Genomic DNA, 20,102 nt, shown 5'->3' with positions numbered 1-20,102 from the left:
GGTTCATCAGACCATGCAGTGTGTGTCCGGCGGAAACCTCGTATGAATCTGATCTCAGGTCAGAATGGGTTAAATATCTGACAACCTCGTTAGGTGATTACTGCAAAGATGCCCACCAGTATAAGGCCATCTCTCGCCTGGTGGACAAACCACAGGCCCTTTGAATGCCAGAACAAACTGTCCCTTATTATCTCCACTACAAAGGTTAAGCACTTTTTGTTCCTTCAAAAGCAGACGAACACAGTCAAACGGCGGCCAGCGGGACGCCTCGTTTCAGCCGGACAAACTAGGGAGCCTTTCCTTTTTCTTTCTGCTTTGGAGCCAAGGGGGGGGGGGGGGGTTCGCCCAGAGAAGGGAGAGCGTCTGCTATATGGAGGCACATGGGCACAAATCAAAGAGTCTTTTTGACGTATCTGATCATCCTCTGTAGTTGCATTTGCTGCTTTTGTTTGATGCCGATTCAATGTACAGGAAACCATTAGAAACTCTTGTTGTTTTTATCCCATTCTGACCTGAGATCAGATTCATACGAGGTTTCCGCCGGACACACACTGGTCTGATGAAACCATTCTGACCTGAGATCAGATTCTAAAAATGTCAGTCGTTCTTCGATTTTTCAAAAAATAGCAGACCTACAAGCTCGTATCGCGCCACTCGGTGGCGCGATATGAGCTTGTAGATCTGCTATTTTTAAATAGCTAAAGCATAACATGATGCTGACACCAAAATGGGTGCCCGGTCAGAATGGGTTAAACACCCCCACCAACAGCTTTAGTTTTCATCATAGTTGTAATCATCAACTGTTCATTTAACTCCGCCATGTGTACAATTCTAATCACATGGACCGTATGGGTCCATTTGGGTACATTCACAGAGTTAAAAATGGAAGCGTTAACACAAGTGGTGTAAATTTAACCCCAACCCTAAACATTTTGAGGTATTTTCACTTTACTTGAGTATTTCCCATTTCCAGTACTTTTCTACTTCACTATACATCTCGGCAAATATTGTTAGATTACCGGTATTGCAAAGCATACATAAACCACTTCAGCTCCTATATGTACATTTCGGCCTTTTACAGACAAGCTCGCAGATTGGCTATTTTCAAATTATTCTTCATACTGTACATTTTTTACATTTAAAAACTTGTGAAATGGGACATTCTGCACAATGAGTACTTTCTACTTTTGTACTTTTGATAAAAAATACTTTTGTACATTTACTCAAGTCTATTTGTATTACCAGACTTTTATTTGCAACAAAGTGTTTCCACCGATTAACACTGGCTCTTACTGTATGTGTGATCTGAGAGGAAGTGTTTCCACTGATTAACACTGGCTCTTACTGTATGTGTGATCTGAGAGGAAGTGTTTCCACTGATTAACACTGGCTCTTACTGTATGTGTGATCTGAGGGGAAGTGTTTCCACTGATTAACACTGGCTCTTACTGTATGTGTGATCTGAGAGGAAGTGTTTCCACTGATTAACACTGGCTCTTACTGTATGTGTGATCTGAGAGGAAGTGTTTCCACTGATTAACACTGGCTCTTACTGTATGTGTGATCTGAGGGGAAGTGTTTCCACTGATTAACACTGGCTCTTACTGTATGTGTGATCTGAGGGGAAGTGTTTCCACTGATTAACACTGGCTCTTACTGTATGTGTGATCTGAGAGGAAGTGTTTCCACCGATTAACACTGGCTCTTACTGTATGTGTGATCTGAGAGGAAGTGTTTCCACTGATTAACACTGGCTCTTACTGTATGTGTGATCTGAGGGGAAGTGTTTCCACTGATTAACACTGGCTCTTACTGTATGTGTGATCTGAGAGGAAGTGTTTCCACTGATTAACACTGGCTCTTACTGTATGTGTGATCTGAGAGGAAGTGTTTCCACTGATTAACACTGGCTCTTACTGTACGTGTGATCTGAGAGGTGGAGGTGGAGATTGGCCTATAGTTGATTATACGCCTGTTGTCCATTTAGTCTTTCCCAGTTGATTATACGCCTGTTGTCCATTTAGTCTTTCCCAGTGGGTCTGTAAATGATTCATTTGCTTCATTTGTGCGAGGCAAAGCTTTCCTCCTGAGTCGCTGAAGTTAAAATGGGTCTACCTATCAGCCAGCGTAATTTGAATGAATCTTCACCTCACCCCCTGTGGGGAACAGATGATAAATAAATGCATATGAAGTGTCTAATTGGCTTGTTGAGGAAGTTTTCTGCGTCTGCAGTTCAATAGGAGCTGAAGGTGAAACGCTGGGTACCGTTTTAAGACATCGGTCCTCCATGCTTAATGAAAAGTAGGGAGCGGAATTAATCCGACGAGGTCGCTAATGAGATGTATCTTGACTTAACACATGAGTTACCTGGAGGCGAAGGGATAAGAATAGGATGTAAAATAATACCTCACACTGTCCATGACAGCTTCACTTTATTTTAATGGGGAAACTTCATTTGGGGGAAAGAAATGTTGGTTCCAGTGTAAAAAAATATATAAAATATATTCATTCATTTTGTTGTCTTTTGTGTACAATAACTACAAGACAGACTCCCCCCCCCCCCCCCTCCACACACACACACACACACACACACACACACACACTCCTGTATGACATTGTACTTGAGGAGCGGAAGATTGGGTGTTAGATGGGCCTTTGTCATCATCATAATCTCTTTAACGAGTGGCTGCACACAAATCACAAAGTGTAAATATTAAAGCAGATTAATATAGTCACAAACGAGTCTGGGTCATCCAGGGGTGGGCGGGGGGGGTGGACAGTGGGGGTTGGCTAACACATTTAGTCTGTATTTATTCAGTTATGCGGCGAAAACACAAATGTCATGAATGTTTTAACAAACCACACACGTATTAAACATGAGAGCAATGACTGATATGTTTGGGCCATATTCTATGCTGCCTTACTGATGATGATTCTCTGTTCCCCATCCCACATCCATCCCACTTTCTGCTGTCTCTCTGTCTCCCTCTCTCCCTCTCTCTCTCTCTCTCTCTCTCTCTCTCTCTCTCTCTCTCTCTCTCTCTCTCTCTCTCTCTCTCTCTCTCTCTCTCTCTCCCCCTTCTCCCCCCCCACCCCATATTTCTTTGTGGGTACACAGGCTGCGCCTTTGTCAAGTTCTCCAGCCACGCAGAAGCACAGGCCGCCATCAACAGCTTGCACGGTGGACAGACCATGCCTGTGAGTACCACGCTTTACTCACTCCCAAACTCTACATGCACACACACACGCACACGCACACGCACACGCACACGCACACGCACATGCACATGCACATGCACATGCCAGAACATGTACTATATGGGAAGAATAAGCAGCAGCGATCGCTGTGGTGAAAAGCGTTGCCTTTCAAAGCCCCCCAGACAAGCCCACACAGCCTTGCATACATTCGCTGCTGTGTATTATCGCACACAAAAGATTCCCACAGTCAGCATCCCGCCAGCTCACAGTGCACGGCTGCACCCCTCTCTGTATCTCTGTCTTCAATATCCATTTCCTTCCTTCCTATTCGTCTGGCTTCCTCAGCCCAGATAGACGGCCATATAGCCCATTCTGACCGGGCACCCATTTTGGTGTCAGCATCATGTTATGCTTTAGCTATTTAAAAATAGCAGATCTACAAGCTCATATCGCGCCACCGAGTGGCGCGATACGAGCTTGTAGGTCTGCTATTTTTTTTAAATCGAAGAGCGACTGACATTTTTAGAATCTGATCTCAGGTCAGAATGGGTTCATCAGACCAGTGTGTGTCCGGCGGAAACCTCGTATGAATCTGATCTCAGGTCAGAATGGGATAGAGATATGATTGCCGTGGGCAGTGCATGAATCCTTGAATGTGTCCCGAGGAAACATTTTGCTGCCTCCGTCAATATGTTGTTCTTCTTCTCCGTCTGCGTGTGGATGCTACTCCAGTTCTGAGGCTGCGGGGGCTGTCTGGGAAGAACCTGAACCGTGTTGCTTTGCTTTATTAGTGCAAAAACACACCGCCGGGTTTGAAGAACCTGAACCGTGTTGCTTTGCTTTATTAGTGCAAAAACACACCGCCGGGTTTGAAGAACCTGAACCGTGTTGCTTTGCTTTATTAGTGCAAAAACACACCGCCGGGTTTGAAGAACCTGAACCGTGTTGCTTTGCTTTATTAGTGCAAAAACACACCGCCGGGTTTGAAGAACCTGAACCGTGTTGCTTTGCTTTATTAGTGCAAAAACACACCGCCGGGTTTGAAGAACCTGAACCGTGTTGCTTTGCTTTATTAGTGCAAAAACACACCGCCGGGTTGGAAGAACCTGAACCGTGTTGCTTTGCTTTATTAGTGCAAAAACACACCGCCGGGTTTGAAGAACCTGAACCGTGTTGCTTTGCTTTATTAGTGCAGAAACACACCGCCGGGTTGGAAGAACCTGAACCGTGTTGCTTTGCTTTATTAGTGCAAAAACACACCGCCGGGTTTGAAGAACCTGAACCGTGTTGCTTTGCTTTATTAGTGCAAAAACACACCGCCGGGTTTGAAGAACCTGAACCGTGTTGCTTTGCTTTATTAGTGCAAAAACACACCGCCGGGTTGGAAGAACCTGAACCGTGTTGCTTTGCTTTATTAGTGCAGAAACACACCGCCGGGTTGGAAGAACCTGAACCGTGTTGCTTTGCTTTATTAGTGCAAAAACACACCGCCGGGTTTGAAGAACCTGAACCGTGTTGCTTTGCTTTATTAGTGCAAAAACACACCGCCGGGTTTGAAGAACCTGAACCGTGTTGCTTTGCTTTATTAGTGCAAAAACACACCGCCGGGTTTGCTTGAGCGTGTTATTTCCGCGGTGACTCTTTTGCGGTGTACAGTGGTTGGATTATGTACAGCGCTAAAACACATGATTAAAAATAGCACAATTAAAATTTCAACAGTTTACATTACTCATTGTCAAAAAGTCTGATGCCGGCGGGGGAAGAGGGCAGTTTTTCATTGGATTAGTTCCTGGGCTCCAGTCCCTTTGTGGAGGCCATCCTTTCTCCCTGGCTGTGTGGAGGGACAGGGCTGTGGAGAGGAGAGGGTCACAGTGGTGGGTGGACGACGTGTCGGGCTTTAACCCATTCTGACCTGAGATCAGATTCTAAAAATGTCAGTCGTTCTTCGATTTTTTTCAAAAATAGCAGACCTACAAGCTCGTATCGCGCCACTCGGTGGCGCGATATGAGCTTGTAGATCTGCTATTTTTAAATAGCTAAAGCATAACATGATGCCGACACCAAAATGGGTGCCCGGTCAGAATGGGTTAATGTGTAACATGTGAAAACCTTCTGTCTGGGGGGGAAAAAAAATGTTCTTTGAAGAGTAATTATGTAAGATTTAAAAAGGAAAGTTAGTTCATTTATAAGAAATGTGTAAAAGTGAACAAGTAATAATGTTCTCATGGTCTATGTGCTAATATATATTTATGTTAAAGCTATAAAGCTTACTTACAAAGAGTACACATGCACAATGCACTATTCTGGTTCATATTGGCCTGTCTATTGTGGAATGGAATCACGTATGTTTCACAGAATGTTTGGAATGCTCATTCGTCGTCCGTGTTGGAAGGAACACCGTTTGCTATCTGAAAATCGGTGTCTGATTACTGGATCTTGTAAACAAGTCACAGTGCAGGAGCAGTAATTTCATGCTTTTCCAATATTTTGTCTCTAGTCATTAATCGCTTTTGAAAGTGGTTAGCACTGGATCCAGGCAGCCATGGTGGAAGAAAGTAGAAAGAGAACAATACAAATATTCTGTTCAAGGCCTCTGTTGTGAAATTGTGTGAACTAAATAAAAAAGGTATATCCATCAAGTTTATTCCTTAAGTTAAGAGCGACACACACACACACACACACACACACACACACACACACACACACACACACACACACACACACACACACACACACACACACACACACACACACACACACACACACACACACACACACACACACACACACACACCACACACACACACGCATGCACACAATATGAATGACATCACTGCATACTGTATAATAGCTGACCTTAGTTGTCACTGAAACCGAACAACACAAAAAAATGAAAGAAAAGAAAATCCAAGGCACTTAATTGGGTTAGAATCTAAAATAGCCTTGATTCAATAAATTAAGGCTAAACATAAAATATTTACTGCTGTCAGGGAAAGTATATACATGTAAAAATCTGGATGTTTGGCATTTTAGATGATTGGGTTTGGGGGGAAAAAACTTAAAAAAATTATGTTTAATGTGGGGTTGAATGTGCTTTGGCAGTTGTTTTTTGTCAACTATTCCCCTTGAAGACAGAACTCGTCTGAAACTGTTCTGGATAAGCTTGTAAGCTCGTAGCGTAAAAGACAATCAATATATTCCTGTGAGCAGGAAATGGATAGTGTGTTGAACATGAACACTGAGAGCTGCTTCGGCGGCAAGAATGAGAAACAGCGGGTCCAACAACTCATGTCTGTCTGCTGTATGCTAATGTATGTCATACGCATACACACATCTATCTCTCTGCATATCTAGAGTGGAGAAATAATGTTGGTACGGCAAAAAAAAAATAAGAACATTTCTTCCGCTTTTCTGCTGCTACACATACACATATGTATCCATACATATTCAGCACATAGACGTGTGCAATTAAGCAACATAAGCCATTATAACTGCAGCTCTGGAGGGAAGTTTAGCAAAAGCACATTTGCACCGCGCAGAGTTATGCAGGATAAAATGCAATGCATAGAATAAATTATACCAACATTAGTGAGACACACGTGTAGGTTGAAGAGTGAGGGTTGTAAATGTGGCTAAAAAGCTAATCCATTGTGAAATAATATGGGAAATGCTGACACTACACTACTACTCTATGGAATAATGTAGCAATTTGTAGCATATACATTAGAGAGCCACATCACGGCTAGTAATTGGTGGACATAAAGTTATGTTATCTTCATCTGCTGTCCGAGCCTCTTCTCCCACAGCTTGACGGAGTGTCCTCCTCATTATTGGACATTCTGTAACTCTTGTCAAACTGCAGCTAATTTAAAATTGGCTCTGCTGCTGTATCTCTCAGGGAGAAAGCCATCATCGAAGTTGCATTTACGTAGTTTAAAAGAAAATGATGAATTACAAAGTCATCTGCGCCTGCGTGCGTGTGCTTGTGTGTGCTTGTGTGTGTGTGTGTGTGTGTGTGTGTGTGTGTGTGTGTGTGTGTGTGTGTAGCCCAACACACACCGGGTGCGCAGCGATGCGGCACAGGCGTTGCCGCGCGGCAACGCCTGGAAAATAGAACGGTGGCGTATCGCAGCGTCAGGCGTGGCGTGAACGCGCGTCGGACGGAAAATAACGGAGACGGCTGTTTTGACGCGCGGCGTTCGCAGACGGTGTATGGGCTTAAGTGTGTGTGTGTGTGTGTGTACACTTGTATTACCATACTTGGTGTCCCAAGAATGTCCCAACCATAGTATAGACAGTAAAGACTTTGAGAAATATAGACACGCTGGTCCTCACAAGAATTTTGTTTGATAATGGTTAAACGGATTTCTATGGTTGGCTTACAGTTAGGAAACGATTCATGTTGGAGTCAGGGTTATGATTGGTACGTAGAGGTTAGGTTAAGAGGTTTGGTTGCTGGATTTATTTGTCAGTTCGCCTTTCGGCTACCGTATGCTACGCTCTGTGCTCATGTTATCTTACTGTTGATTTAGCTGTTAGAATGACTCGTCTCTCCTAATCCAGGGCGCTCCCCGTGGTTATGAACTGATCGATATACTAGCGCTTCATTTCTGCTCCTCATCCGTCTCTCTCCCGCAAAATATGAACGCTTTTTGGATCATATATCGTATAAATTAAAACGATAGCAATGTAAGCTATAGCAATGTAAAGCAAACTTTTTTTAGCTGATTGTTCCCGGGTCGTGGGTTTCAGCGTAAAAGCGGACATCTCTTTCCGGCACCCCAGAGCTCCTATTTTGAAGGAATCCCGGCACTGATTGTGTTATGCTTGATACATGTATGTCCTCACAGTTATAGCAATCCAAAACGTGTGTTTGTGTGTGTGCGTGTTTACTTTAGAGCGGCACGCAGACGCAGACGCACACGCAGACGTTCCTCTCTCCCCCTGGCAGCCACCCCGCACCTTCACACAGTCCACTGATGTTCTGCAGTAAATATTTACTGTACGGACGCTCCCTGGCAGGCAGATACTGTACGGACGCTCCCTGGCAGGCAGATAGTGTCCTGGAAGCCAGATGTAATTTACACATCTTTTTGATGCCGCGCCTTATTTCGCATTTACATTGAAGTAGCGATCGAGGGAGGACAGGCGAGCTGGTGGAAGTTGGTGCATAACTTTGTGGGCTTTCTGTTTCTTGTGCTCAGCTGTATCCAGAACTTTATTCTGGCATGCCGGGGCCAAGGGGGTCAAATATTTAACATTGGCAGTTGGCCATGGTGAGAAATAATCTATTGGATATTGATTATTTAAAAATGGAAATGAGCAGAAGATTAAATCTGGCATTCATTATGCTGGGCAATGTGCCATTCTTTTTTCCTTTTTTTCCCCTTTTTCTTTCATTTTCATTTTTTTCCCTTTTTTTTGAATACCTTGTTAGATTATGTTGAAAAAGCACCGGGTCATTTTAGATGTTTTTGTCAGCAGATATACAAGCTCACTGCAACCATGTATTGTAGCCTTTTTTGTGAGATTTATATGGTCTTAAAGGTATATTCAGTGATTTCACTTAATTCAAATATCACTTATTTTTTTGTTTTGTTGTGATAATCCTCCCTACTATAGAGTGTGCTGGCCATATAAGGAGTTCCTCCCTGTCCCCAGTTAACCCCTGGGGGTCAAAAAACCTTAGGTTTCGTTTTTGACTCTCTATCCTGATTGACGAAAGGCTGGGTCCCACAGCCAAAACGAAACCTAAGGTTTTTTTTGAGTGAAATCACTGAATATACCTTTTTTTTTTTTTTTAAGATATTTTTTTTGCGGCTTACGCCTTTTTTTTATTGATTTTTGAAGGGACAGACAGTAGGCTGACAGGAAACGGGAGAGAGATGGGGGATGACATGCAGTAAAGGCCGTGTCGGGCTCGGGAGTCGAACCCGCGGCACACTGCGACTGGATTACCAGTCAGGTGCCCAGACCGTTACGCCACGGCCTGGGCCTCTGAATATACCTTTAATTAGCCTCGGTACCCAGGCTTTCATTTTCGTCGGCGAAAAGAATGAAAGCCTGGAGGAACGCATTGGCTGCTCTGGTCTAGGAGTGGGAGTCAACCCTTCCGGGTGGGCGTCGCTCCAAATGATGTGACGTAGCGCTGCACTAGGGGGGAGAGGAGGGGCCGGGGCTGACGGACAGATCGATGAGATCCAATCAGGGCGTGCGCAAATCTCAGCCGCGACCCGCCCCTCTAGACCAGAAACCGTTAGCTCAGGCTAGGTCTTATAATGGGTTAATTTACTGTGGGAATCTTCACAGGGTCAGTTAGAAATAAAAGTCTGCGCTGAGCTGAGGACCAACCGTGGCCTCCAGACCGGGTTGGTCAGCCGGGCTCAGCCCCCTTGGTTGTTGACGCTGGCGTCCAGGCCAGCTACACCACGGCAACACTGGGTCAGGCCACCGTCAAACCACCTGAGGTCTGGCGCAGATGAACCAGCCAAGCTGACATATGGAGCCACAAACAGAGCCAGGTGGATCCGGAGCCGTTCCAAAAGTTCATTAATAATCTATATTATCCATATCTCTGCACCTGTTCTCTCCCTCTGCCCAGGTCCAACTCCCCACTCAGATTAATAGGCAAGGTGGCCATTAGTACCCAAAGTGAGGCTGGGCCTAGCGAGGGGGGATGCAGTTAATTTGGATAATATCACTGCCACATGTCGTCAACAACAGACTAACAGGAGGCAGGAGCCAGGGAGCGGCCGCTCCGCTCGCTGCCTGCTGGCAGCTGTGGGGTCTGGACGAGTGACCAACGCAAAGAGCTCTCTCTCTCTCTCTCTCTCTCTCTCTCTGTCTGTCTCTATCTCTCTCTCTCTCTATCTCTCTCTCTCTCTCTCTCTCTCTCTCGCTCTCTGTCTGTCTCTATCTCTCTCTCTCTCTTTCTCTTAACCCATTCTGACCTGAGATCAGATTCTAAAAATGTCAGTCGTTCTTCGATTTTTCAAAAATGGCAGACCTACAAGCTCATATCGCGCCACTCGGTGGCGCGATATGAGCTTGTAGGTCTGCTATTTTTCAATAGATAAAGCATAACATGATGCTGACACCAAAATGGGTGCCCGGTCAGAATGGGTTAATGTTCTCCCTACAGCATCTGCGTTACCTGGCACTCACGCGCCTTCCATAAATAATACCTGCACCAAAATACGCCGCCTCGGAACGAGAAGCCTTTAATGAAGCAAAAAGGGCGAGCGGTGCCACCGAAGGGCACAGGCTGATAGATCGGGTCAGAGCTCTAATTGATGCTCATTGCAGAGTGCATGTGCCCCCGCCGCCCCACCACCCCCACCGCCACCTCCAGAAATTAACTTAAAAGGTGATCTGGGTCCCGCTTAACGGCCCTCTTTTCTCCCACCGGTGCAGCTGTTGAATTAAGGGCGAATGGGGAGAGTGCCGACACAGGTGGCAGCGCCTCAAATGGCAGAGCCACAGACACCCACCCGGCAAATTGCAGACATTGTCGTGTTTCGGTGTCACAGCGCGGCTGACAGGCTCTAGTGGAGCACACAGCGGCGCCGGCGGGTTGTAGCTGAGAGCATGCATTTTGTGTGGAAGCAGATTAATGAGAGACGAGTGAGCCGGCTGGCTACATCAGCGCACTACTGCGCGCAGTTCTTTGTCAAAAAGCAACATTGGAAGAGAGGATTTGAGGGTTTGCTGGATTCCCTTTTCAAGCTTTCATAATATAGTTTCTTTAGGTTTTCGAGGTCGGGTGGAGTTTTTGCTATTGCAACACATTGTGTACACAAGAGATTCTTTGTTTTCCTGTACTTCTGCTCTTGTAGAACTGTTCACAGCTACAGTGTAGATGATTAGTTAGTTCACCTCCCACCGAAATCTGATGAAACTGTCTGAAAGTATCAGCGTGTGACTGTTGGGTTTGACTGGATGTGGCGTGTGTGTCGAGGCAGCTCTGCGACAGTGTGCACCGGACACCGAGGAGCGACCGAGACACCGAGGAGCGACCGAGACAGCCTCCTCCTCCGCCGCTAATGAGAGCCGGGCGTCCCAGGAGGCTGTCTGCGATGTGCCGAGGTTCAAAGAGCCGAACATGATGCCCGCACAGAGGGGGCTTCATCCAATTACCCGACAAACTCGTTATGGTTTATTCAATTAATTCATTACTGATTTTCAAATTAACCCTTTCGGGGGTAAATGAGGCCTGGCTGAAAAGCTTGAGACACTTCTGGAAGATCCCACTTACTCTACTGTGCGTTTGTGTGTGAATTTGTGTTTGTTTGGTGAGATGGAAACTCGGGTGTTGTCCTGCCCATCTGTGGCATTGTGGTTAAGACTCTTATTTTGCTGTCTCCCACCAGTGCTCTTCTGTTGGGCTTTGTGTAATTGTCTACTTCTCAGCTCTCCTTGTCTACCTACTGTACTGTACAGCAGAGAGTAACACAAGCATGTTCACACACGGGCACACAAGCAAGCATGTACACATGCACGCACGTAGCACGCACGCATGCACGCATGCATGCATGCACTCGCACACACGCACACACACACACACACACACACACACACACACACACACACACACACACACACACACACACGTACATTATGCATATGCATATGTGTGTACTGTACATATGCACACACAGTATGCTGGCATCAAATGATTGGTTTGACTATTTTGCAAGATTTGTATGCCAGCACCAGAAATAGCAAAGGCTCACAGGCAGAATTGCACAAATTCTGCCTGAATTGCACAAACTGATCTAAATCTAAACAGCAAATACATAATGGTTGCATATAGCAGTCACCCTGTTTGTGCAGGCACTTGTGCAATACTTTCTTGTAGAAAATCAAAATTGTAATGAAATTGTTAAAGATGAATTTGTGCAAAACAATGCCCAATTTTCTGTGATACAATGAACATACAGTAGGCAGGCCTATGGCCTGTCGTGAGATGTTGCTTATCTTAGTTAAATGTAGTTACGATACATCAAATTGCTTTCATGTAGCCTATAGCTACTTAACCCATTCTGACCGGGCACCCATTTTGGTGTCGGCATCATGTTATGCTTTAGCTATTTAAAAATAGCAGATCTACAAGCTCATATCGCGCCACCGAGTGGCGCGATACGAGCTTGTAGGTCTGCTATTTTTTGAAAAATCGAAGAACGACTGACATTTTTAGAATCTGATCTCAGGTCAGAATGGGTTAATCAGACCAGTGTGTGTCCAGTGGAAACCTCGTATGAATCTGATCTCAGGTCAGAATGGGTTAAATGATAATTGGTTTATTATATCGGATCTGTCCGATTTTTCACATATCATCCTGATTGGCTAAACATCAGTTTGATCTTTCTGATCCCATTCTATGTCTGCCTTCCAAAGTTTGCAGGCCCTGCAACGGAGACCCGTCCTCTGAGGAACACACGTTTCAATTTTCTTTGCATTTTGTGATTAAATTAGCTTGAATCTTTTCTCCAGTTCACAGGACCCGAGACCCGTATGGGTCGGATCTGTGGTGTTTTATCATAATCACTCGGGCCGGGTCGGAATCGATCGGCTGTGTTCCCTCTGTCTCTCTGTATGTGTAATACCCGAGTGGAAGACAGAAGACCCGTACTATAGTGAGTCAGATCAAATTTCAGAGATGGTTATAGTCTATTCACAGTAACCATCCTTATTTTGGAGCAACATTTTACGCAAAAAAATTGCCAATCTATAAGCGCACTGTGAGCTTGTAGAGTGGCTATTTTCGACGAAGATATTTAGTGTATAGTGAAAACAGGAAGGTACCTGTAGACTCCTAGGCGCCTCGGTCAACTAAGTCCTGTATATAGGGTTAAAAAATGGCAGCTTTCCCTCCAGTGTGTCTTGTGATATGCTGTGGCAACTGTATAAGCTTCTTCCGTGGATAAAGGATGAGTTGTTTGCTGTTTACCTTTCGATGCACACTTAACCCATTCTGACCTGAGATCAGATTCTAAAAGTGTCTTCGATTTTTCAAAAATAGCAGACCTACAAGCTCGTATCGCGCCACCGAGTGGCGCGATATGAGCTTGTAGATCTGCTATTTTTCAATAGCTAAAGCATAACATGATGCCAACACCAAAATGGGTGCCCGGTCAGAATGGGTTAACACCCGCTGCCTTTGTATGGTGGTAATGCACAGATAAAAAAGAATAATACCTTTTCACTCTTGTAGCTTATTTCTAATCCCTCACTTACCACTGTGGGTTTTCTCACACTACACATCTTGTGTCTTACGCAGTATACACAGAATCCAATATAGGGGCTTTTTGCCAGTCAAGTGTGCTCTTGGAGAAATTAGATTAGTTTTTGAACCCATGACAAATTCCTTAGTTGTACCTGTCAAAAGTGAAGGCTCCCTGTTGGCCCTTATCAAATTCACAGAATTCATTTTCTCTCCAGGTATAGCCGGCGGTGCCGGTGGAGGTTATTATTTTGTTTGTTTGTCAGCCTGTGATTTTGTGCCACCAGCGAGTGGCGTCTGCTTTGCATCCCAGCAGCAGCCTGTTGTCTCCTGCCACCTGTTCCATCATTACCAGGCCACCATATTATACTCTTCCTTGAGATGGATGGAAACTTTAGATCCCCCCGGGAAGGGGTCGGAGATCTCGAGTTCTCCTCAGAACATCTCCTTCTTGCGATCGGTTTGCATATCAAGATTTGATCAAGACTTGAAGATATGAATAATGTAATTTGCTGACAGGAGGTATATTCTGCAGCAGGGAGAATATAGTTAATAGGATCAGTATGCTTGGACGCAGTTACAGTGCAGGCAAAAACAAAAAGGCCAATTCTAACTGCATTGGTATAGTTCATAGAGCTCAAACGCTTACCTAGCTATAGTCCAGATGACAGGCAGGCCAAGGCCTCGATCCTCTGCTCTCCTCTACAGCGGCGAGCTCAGGGCCGGACAGACAGAATACCAGCCTTGTTCCTGAGTCATAGTTTAACGAGTAAAGGTGGCCTGGGGCTCTCCGGGGGCCTCCGTCGCTCCTCATGCATTCTCCATGAGGTACTAACTGAATAAAAGGAGTACACAGATACATAAAGAAGGAAATGAATTTGATCTAAAATGCCAGGGCCCCGGCGCCGTGGCAGGGCTCCAGCATGGCGCTGGAGGGGGAGGTATTTGCTCAGCTCGGGCCTCATTATCCCATTCTGACCTGAGATCAGATTCTAAAAATGTCTATTACATCCTGACAGTTTCATTATTAACCCATTCTGACCTGAGATCAGATTCTAAAAGTGTCTTCGATTTTTCAAAAATAGCAGACCTACAAGCTCGTATCGCGCCACTCGGTGGCGCGATATGAGCTTGTAGGTCTGCTATTTTTCAATAGCTAAAGCACAACATGATGCCAACACCAAAATGGGTGCCCGGTCAGAATGGGTTATACCCGACAGGTTCCTGGGCTCCTTTCGACACGGGCCCCGGCCACGGGCCCCGGGCCCCTGGGCTCCTTTCGACACGGGCCCCGGCCACGGGCCCCGGGCCCCTGGGCTCCTTTCGACACGGGCCCCGGCCACGGGCCCCGGGCCCCTGGGCTCCTTTCGACACGGGCCCCGGCGGAAGATGCAGAAAGAACAGCGAAAGGTCAGGAAGGTGGGATGAAATGAAATTAGAGCATAGAGGGGGGAAAAAAAGAGTATGCCGTCGAAGCTGGCGCTTTGGAGTATTGATTTAGCTAATTGAAATCTTGGGGAAAGTAGCAGATGGGTCCCCTCTGGCCTGAGTTGGGGTGCTGGCTGCTTCTGAACGGATCCCGTCAGTGACGCCATGTCCCTGGGGTCTGCGCGGATGCCTTCCTTTCATTCCCAGGACTTCTCTCTGCCATATATCTGCTGCCAACCTGCTCTTGCCATCGTGGCCAATGGAACCGTTACAGAAAACGGCGTGCTCATGAGTCGGTGGAACGCGTGCAAACAGCTAGCTGGAAACAGCTCCCATGCGCAGTAACTATTTCTGCCTCACTTTTAAAATAGCGCTTTCATGCTGGGGAAAAAGCATGACAAAGTTTGTTGAAGTAAAGTTACCCAAAAATTTGTAGAACTGCTGTGGTTGTGAAAATATGAGCACAGCCACTTGAGAAACGATCCTCCTGGTTTTCTACATAATTAACCACTCAAACCTATACCTCATTAGCCTGGAACTCACCTATGCTTTTTATGGCACAGTTTCTCCCGGCAGGATCCGCCGGGAGAAACTATGCGTAGCTGCGCGACATGAGACTAATTAATTAGAGCGACAGAGAGAGAGAGGAGTGTGTGTGTGTGTGTACATGTGTGCGTGTGTATGTACATTTTACAAAGACGATCAGAAATCAGCAGAGAGTGAGCAATGTTTGCGCTACTCGAATTGAAGTGGACTCAGACCCAGACTTTTTTTTTCATCCCTGGAAATAAAAACGTCTGGGTTTCCGAGGCTAATACTTCATTGACCTCCTTTTTCCCTCTTCACCCTCTTCACCAAGAAGAGCCTTGCCTTGTATATCATTGAAAGGCAAAACAATGAAAAATGGGAAAACCTTGTTTATTTTAGCTTTTAATCAAATTAAGAACATAATTTTGCCTTAAGATAAGATTTTGTTTGTTAGAAAAAGATTGGCATTGTTTTAATAATAAGTTAATAACTGATCTTAATATTGAGCAATAATAGGTTTATTTTGCCATAATCATGCAGTCTATCAAAGTGATAAAGCCATGGTACAATTTATTTTATTTTATTTAGGCAAAAACAAAAAGGCCAATTCTAACTGCATTCATATAGTTCATAGAACTCAAACGCTTACCTAGCTAGTCCAGACGACAAAAGAATATTAATCTGTTTTCCCTTTTTAATGACCAAAATAAATAATAAATGCTTGTGTCCCTTTGATGCAGCAACCATTCTGTGAAAGGTACAGATTCAGATTCAACTTAAAGATTAAAGATGTAAAAGAGTGGGTGAAATTGTTTTTTGTACATGGTTAGACTAGAGAAAGGAATTAAGAGGAAAGGAAACAAGCCAAACTCAATTTGACAGTTTACAGCTTATAAATAGCCAATCATCACTATTCTCCGTTTGTGTGAAGTTCTTTGTTGAGTGGCAGTAAAATGTGCATAAAGTTGTATAAGCCTAAAGCCTATCAGAGCATTCTAAAATTATAATATTCAATTGGGAATGTACACGCACGCACGCACACACACGCACGCACTCACACGCACGCACGCACGCACGCACGCACTCACGCACGCACGCACGCACGCACGCACGCACGCACGCACGCACGCACGCACGCACGCACGCACACACACACACACACACACACACACACACACACACACACACACACACACACACACACACACACACACACACACAGACTTTAGCAGACCTCAGACGCTCTGCATACATGCTGCTGTTAAATTGTTTCTTTCTTTTTCCAAGTAAGGAGAGCATGTTATATAATCCAAATGCAAACCCCCCCCCCCCCCCCCCCCCCCCTCCCTCTCTCTCTCTCTCTCTCTCTCTCTCTCTCTCTCTCTCTCTCTCTCTCTCTCTCTCTCTCTCTCTCTCTCATTATTTATTTTCGGTAAAACATTTGGGGAGCTATTTAGCAGAATATTTGTATCCAAAATGTTAGTTAATGTTGTAAGAAGTATTGGTAGGCGCTCCCTGCCCTTACTTTTTGTACTGTGAATGTACATAGATTTTGGCTCCAAATACTGCCTGGTTATCTGTCTCCTTGATCACTAATTATCAGTATTCGCCCTGAAACACCACCACTAACAACAACAACAACAACAACATATATCTGCCCGTGAGCTTGTAGACCTGCAATTTTCAAAAGATGTTTTTTTATACATTTTGAAAACATGTGGAAAATTAAAGAGACATTCTGCACACAGTGGTAGCATACAGTAGTATCTAAGTATGATACAGTAGAATTTCCACATTGTGGTAGTGGTACTTTTACTTAACCCATTCTGAACGGGAACCCATTTTGGTGTCAGCATCATGTTATGCTTTAGCTATTGAAAAATAGCAGACCTACAAGCTCATAGGTCTGCTATTTTTGAAAAAAATCAAAGAACGACTGACATTTTTAGAAATCTGATCTCAGGTCAGAATGGGTTAATCAGACCAGTGTGTGTCCAGTGGAAACCTCGTATGAATCTGATCTCAGGTCAGAATATAGGCTTAAATATAACAAAAGTTAAATGTGAGCACTTCTTCCACCACTGCCCGAGTTAAAGTGTAAATCAGAGCGGTGTGGAGGGGTGAACAGGACAGGTGACAGCCTGCATCCCTGGGGATCACCGCTCTTATATCACCTACCAGCACATCTGACAGGCTGCCCTGCAGCTCACACATTTAACCTATTCTGACCTGAGATCAGATTCATACGACGTTTCCACTGGACACACACGTGGTCTGATGAACCCATTCTGACCTGAGATCAGATTCTAAAAATGTCAGTCGTTCTTCGATTTTTCAAAAAATAGCAGATCTACAAGCTCATATCGCGCCACCGAGTGGCGCGATATGAGCTTGTAGATCTGCTATTTTTCAATAGCTAAAGCATAACATGATGCTATAACACCAAAATGGGTGCCCGTTCAGAATGGGTTAAGAAAAATACATAATAATGCCTCAGTGTTTTGGAAACTGACAGACATACAATGAATAAAGATAATTGGACATTCTGCACAAGGTTATAACCTCGGGCTATATACGACAAATGCCCGGGTGATAATATCTTTACCGCTGTGGCGTCTTCTCAAACTGTTACTGCTACAGTAAGTGAAGTTTGAGGGAGATAAGCACCCACTCACTCAGTGCTGCCTGTAATAACGGCACATGAACCCAGTGGTGCCACAAACTTTACAAATTCGGAAATTATTAGATTAATTGACACTGGGTGATAAAATGGGTTGCAAAATCGTGGGATAAATTTATTTTAGAAAATAAATAAATACATTGATTTCTCGTCAGTCAGGACCCAAACCTGCAACAATACGCTATGAATCACTTAAGCCATGCAGTGAAGATCTGATCTACAAGCTCACAAAAGTAACAGTTTTGGACAGTCTTGCTATACAAAACCTATACCTCATTATGTTATGAGCATAAACAAGTAAATTTACAAAGGTAAATTTAGATAAGGCTGTATAGACTACTGTGCGTGTTCAAATCATAAATGTCTCTAATATTACATTTAGATAAGGCTGTATAGACTACTGTGCGTGTTCAAATCATAAATGTCTCTAATAATTTTCCACCATTTTCCAAAAGCATACTTTTATTCTTTACACATTTTTGAAGAAAAATAAATTAATAATAAGGGTAATACTACTACTAATAATAATAATAATAAATTCCAATTTCACATTGAGGTACCCAGACTCTTCCTGTATCCTCCACCAAACAGTGATCATATGTTACATCAACCCCTTGGTTTCTCATGTCTGACCTGAATGGAAGGAAGGATTTTGATGCCTTCACCCGCTGTAGCTAGCAGGTTGCCTGGAGAAACAACATGTCCAGCTACATTGCTGGTACATCAGGGAACATGGTGAAGGCCATAGGGCCAAATACCTTTTCTTTCTGTTTTTTGTTTCACTGCAAGTGTTGCTGAAATTGTGTCCCTCCATGTCAGGACTGAGCAAAGTCAAATCAAGCCTCGATCACGGCTCTAGGGCTCTTTGTTAGACAGAATCTCTTACTCTCGAAAAAAGTTAATTTATACAAGCTCCACTCACTTGTTTATATGTTCTCAAACATTTCAGGGACACCCAACTGTATTGTATTGCATTTGGCCACGGACCCCATCTGAAAGTATTTTGTGGTTATATTAGAAACTACACGTTTAGAAACGCAACCACGCAACTACCAATATTTAGAAACGCAACCACGCAACTACCAATATTTAGAAACGCAACCACGCAACTACCAATATTTAGAAACGCAACCACGCAACTACCAATATTTAGAAACGCAACCACGCAACTACCAATATTTAGAAACGCAACCACGCAACTACCAATATTTAGAAACGCAACCACGCAACTACCAATATTTAGAAACGCAACCACGCAACTACCAATATTTAGAAACGCAACCACGCAACTACCAATATTTAGAAACGCAACCACGCAACTACCAATATTTAGAAACGCAACCACGCAACTACCAATATTTAGAAACGCAACCACGCAACTACCAATATTTAGAAACGCAACCACGCAACTACCAATATTTAGAAACGCAACCACGCAACTACCAATATTTAGAAACGCAACCACGCAACTACCAATATTTAGAAACGCAACCACGCAACTACCAATATTTAGAAACGCAACCACGCAACTACCAATATTTAGAAACGCAACCACGCAACTACCAATATTTAGAAACGCAACCACGCAACTACCAATATTTAGAAACGCAACCACGCAACTACCAATATTTAGAAACGCAACCACGCAACTACCAATATTTAGAAACGCAACCACGCAACTACCAATATTTAGAAACGCAACCACGCAACTACCAATATTTAGAAACGCAACCACGCAACTACCAATATTTAGAAACGCAACCACGCAACTACCAATATTTAGAAACGCAACCACGCAACTACCAATATTTAGAAACGCAACCACGCAACTACCAATATTTAGAAACGCAACCACGCAACTACCAATATTTAGAAACGCAACCACGCAACTACCAATATTTAGAAACGCAACCACGCAACTACCAATATTTAGAAACGCAACCACGCAACTACCAATATTTAGAAACGCAACCACGCAACTACCAATATTTAGAAACGCAACCACGCAACTACCAATATTTAGAAACGCAACCACGCAACTACCAA

General features: G+C 44.2%; 1 pseudogene across 1 annotated transcript in view; it reads left to right on the top strand.

Moving 5' to 3' along the window:
* Positions 1-20,102, top strand: part of LOC310877153 (CUGBP Elav-like family member 4) — a 94,407-nt pseudogene that overhangs the window by 2,534 nt on the left and 71,771 nt on the right. Inside the window, exon 3 of the transcript in view lies at positions 3,119-3,198. The product of the transcript in view is annotated as a CUGBP Elav-like family member 4 (transcript). The remainder of the gene's footprint in view (positions 1-3,118; positions 3,199-20,102) is intronic.

The sequence above is a fragment of the Protomyctophum parallelum genome, assembly GCF_964188405.1.
Source record: "Protomyctophum parallelum genome assembly, chromosome: 2".
NCBI lineage: Eukaryota > Metazoa > Chordata > Actinopteri > Myctophiformes > Myctophidae > Protomyctophum > Protomyctophum parallelum.
The sequence above is the reverse complement of the archived record's forward strand: the minus strand, read 5'-3'. Positions and strand labels throughout refer to the sequence as shown.